Here is a 4,120-nt window from a genome sequence, read left to right as displayed (position 1 = left end):
TTTTCTGCATTGTTTACATATTTTTATATGCATTTTGGCATTTCTCTCTCGCAATTGCACCAAGATGACGTCACGCAAAAATTACGCTCAAAAATCCTCTCTCATTGCCGCAATCTTGTGTCCTATCATTTTTGATGCTACCCCAATTCGTGTTACGCACACCTTCACTTACTTTTCGGGTATTCAAGCATTTGTTCTTTATCTCTCTTGCTTGAGTTACCTCGCGATTAGTAGCGAGCCTACATAATAGAGAGTAGTGATCTGTGACACGATTGAGGGAAATAGAGATTGCGCCAATCGCGGTACCGCTAATCCGCTCTTTGTGATTTTGACAGAATGAGCTGTGTGCGTGACGTCATCTTGGTGCAATTGTTGAATGTGAGCATACGAAAAAACCAAATAACAATTTTATTATTTGTGCGTTAATATTTCTGCGTGCTTTTAAACAATTATTGAGACATTAAAAAGCAAAATGAAGTGTGCAGTGGCAAAGTGTAATAGCGAAAACAAAAGGAAAGCGGGCTATATAAGTTTTTTTATCGTTTCCTACGGACGCAAACCTGGCGAAAAAGTGGAAGAAGTTCTGCCGGCGAGGACATGCATTAAACACCAAATCGAGCTTTGTGCTATGTGTGTGAGCTATGAGCTTCTACATGGAACTATGTTGGCCTTTCCTTGGTGAATTGTAGTAGGTATATTTCCATGGTTAATGTAGACAGTTGCTGGTAATCGCATACATACAAAAGCAGTTTACACAGTAAATAGATACATGAACTTCACTACCTACTTATTTTTGTTAGTACCTGATTCTTTTAGTGCTGGTATGAGGTAATGCACCAGTGGATAAGGTCGCCAGGTGCAAATTCAAGCGGCATATTACCGCGCTGTTACGTACCTAATACAAAACAGTGCCCAAATTATTATACATTTAAAAGTTCAGCTTAAATTATGTTTTACTGACAGAGAATATCTGCTTCCAAAAAAGCCACACTCATGCATCCTCTCGGAAATGGTACAAAAGTCTTCAAATAAAAGCTGTGGAGTCAACAGCTGTGGAGTTTATGGTGGTTGGCTACCGTCCACAAATATAAATATGCTCTCTGCATGGCTTTTTAAAATGGCAAGTCCAAAAATTCACTTTGCTGCACACCTTCCTTTTGGTCTACATGAAATTGAAAACACTGTTAATACATCAATTTTTTCATGTGCTAAAAATCGTACTTATCTAAAGGGCTACATGTCCAAAATTATTGCTACGTGTTCCTAATTAATCAATCTTTGTATATTTATTGATTCCTGCAAAATTGGGCCATGCAGTATTAAAATTAACACATTTTTCTGCATTGCTTACATATTTTTATATGCGTTTTGGAATTCTCTCTCGCAATTGCACCAAGATGACGTCACGCAAAAATTACGCTCAAAAATGCTCTCTCGTTGGCGCAATCTTGTATTCGATCATTCTTGGATCTGTGATATTAGTTTCCACTACTGCAGATAATATCGAGCCCTAACCGTCAAAATAACGTAAGCGACATTTTTTTCAAAATTTTCTTTTTGATGCAGAAATATTTCTCGATTATCTAGATACATTTCTGCATCAAAAAGAAAATTTTGAAATAAATGTCGCTTACGTTATTTTGGCAGTTAGGGCTCGATATTGTCAAAGCTCTCGCTCTGATGAATATGTGGTCAATAATCGTGCTAGTTCCTCTGCTGATGTCTACTCTCGTGCTCTTCGTCACTATGTTCTCCATACCGTGTGATGCTAGCATGTTTAAATATTGGGTGCTGCTATTATTAGTTCTCTGTATATCAATATTAATGTCCCCTATTAGCATAGCGCACTCATTTCTGTTGTTCATTTTAAGCAGATCATCGAGCACTTTAATAAAGTTGCATACATTTAGATGAGGTGGTCGATATATTGCATACAGGGTGCTTGTGAAATTATTCCTAGTAATCTGCATTTCAATAGTTTCGAAGAAATTTGTTTCGTGCTTGACGCAATTAAAAGTGCAGTTCTCTCGTATGAATACAGCTATGCCTCCTCCCTTCTACTCTCTCTGTTTAAATACTCTGTGTTAAACCCATTTAAAGTGATGTTAGTTCATCGTCGGTGATGTTAGTTTCAACCAATACTATAACATCCACACTATCTATTAAAGGATTTATCCCTGCGCGAAATGCATTAAAATTTTTATACCCGAGCGCACTTGTGCACAAGGGTATATTAATTTTGTTCACATAACGGTTGTTTGTAACAGCCAAAACGAATCGAGATAGATATAGACAAATGTATACATAAATGATCAGGATGAAAAAAGAAATCGATTAAGCCATGTCTGTCTGTCCGTCCGTCTGTCCGTCTGTCCGTCTGTCCGTCTGTCCGTCTGTCCGTCTGTCCGTCTGTCCGTCTGTCCGTGTACACGATAACTCGAGCAAAAATTGAGATATCTCAACGAAATTTGGTATGTAGGTTTCCCTTAATCCAAGGTAGGTTGGTATTGAAAATGGGCGAAATCGGACTTTAACCACGCCCACTTCCCATATAACGGTAATTTCCAGAAATACGAAAACTGCGATGTTTTAGTAACTACTGAAGATAATTCACTCAAAATTGACATTTACAATAATTTTTAGACGAAAAATAAGAATATTATAAATTTTTGGAAAATGGGCGTAGCCACGCCCACTTATGGTTACATGTGTATATCTTGGTAACCGCTGCACCAATTTCTTCCAAACTTGGCACAGTTGTTGGCCTTCGCATAACATACCAAATGGCCGAAAAGTTTTAAAATCGCTCAATAACCACGCCTACTTCCCATATAACGGTAATTTTCAGAAATACGAAAACTGCGATATTTTAGTAACTACTGGAGTTATTCACTCAAAATTGACATTTATAATAAGTTTTAGACGAAAAATAAGAATATTAAAAATTTTTGGAAAATGGGCGTAGCCACGCCCACTTATGGTTATATGTGTATATCTTGGTAACCGCTGCACCAATTTCTTCCAAACTTGGCACAGTTGTTGGGCTTGGTACGGCATAAAAAACCGCCGAAACCTTTTAAAATCGGACAATAACCACGCCCACATCCCATATAACGGTAATTTAGAGAAATACAAAATCTTCGATAAATCATTAAATATTGAAGCTAATTTATTCAAAATTTATGCTTGCAACAATTCTTTACCAAGAAATACGTTTATGGTAAAATTTTGGAAAATGGGCGTGGCACCGCCCACTTATGATCACATATATGTATATCGGTAACCGTTCTACCAATTTGTACCAAACTCGGTATGGTTATTGTACTTGCCACGTGTAAGCAAAACTTTGAAAATTATTGAAATCGGACTAAAATAACGGCCGATTCTCATATAACGGTAAATTTAAGAAATGCTTGAAACTTCAATATTTCGAAATTGAAGGACGCTAATTTACTCAAAATTGATACACCTCGGCTTACCATCTAGCGGAAGGTTTCGGAAGGGTGAAAAAACATATATTTAATACTTGCGCCGGGTATTTAATGTTCGGCCCCGCCCGAACTTAGACTTTCTTACTTGTTTCTTAGTGATCTTATGTTCAGATAGATACATGTTAAACTTAAGTCCCTACGGTTACTGACATCAATTTCATTATAGCTTGATTTATTTAGAGCAGTGGTGCACAGCGTTGGCAGAGCTCCCAATACAAGCGCAATATTTTTGTATCTGTATGTGTGTACTCAGCAAAACAGCTCGAGCATGTGATGCTTACAGCATGAAGTACAAACGCAAACTGACCGGCTGCTAGCGGCGCATAAGTTCGGTAGCTGCGCACACACGACTTGAATGTGAAAGCCGAGTAGCTCCCGGAGACTCCCGTTTGTCTAGGTTCAGACGGAGAAACTTTTGTTGCTCATTTTCGTCGATTTCTCTTTTGGTGTTGCCCATCGCTTTCACACAGAGCAACTCTGAGCTGGCAATTTTCTGACATTTCCGCTTATATCATATTCGCAAATTTCTGTACGCATCGTTTACCCGGCACCAACAAACTCTGATAAAATTTGTGATTATAAATAAGTAAAAAGTGAGTTGAGAAATAAAGTTTTTAAATAAATTTTCG

This window comes from Rhagoletis pomonella, unplaced genomic scaffold, assembly GCF_013731165.1.
Source record: "Rhagoletis pomonella isolate Grant_MI unplaced genomic scaffold, Rhpom_1.0 Rhpom_scaffold_00003, whole genome shotgun sequence".
Classification (NCBI taxonomy): domain Eukaryota; kingdom Metazoa; phylum Arthropoda; class Insecta; order Diptera; family Tephritidae; genus Rhagoletis; species Rhagoletis pomonella.
This window is presented reverse-complemented; position numbering follows the sequence as displayed.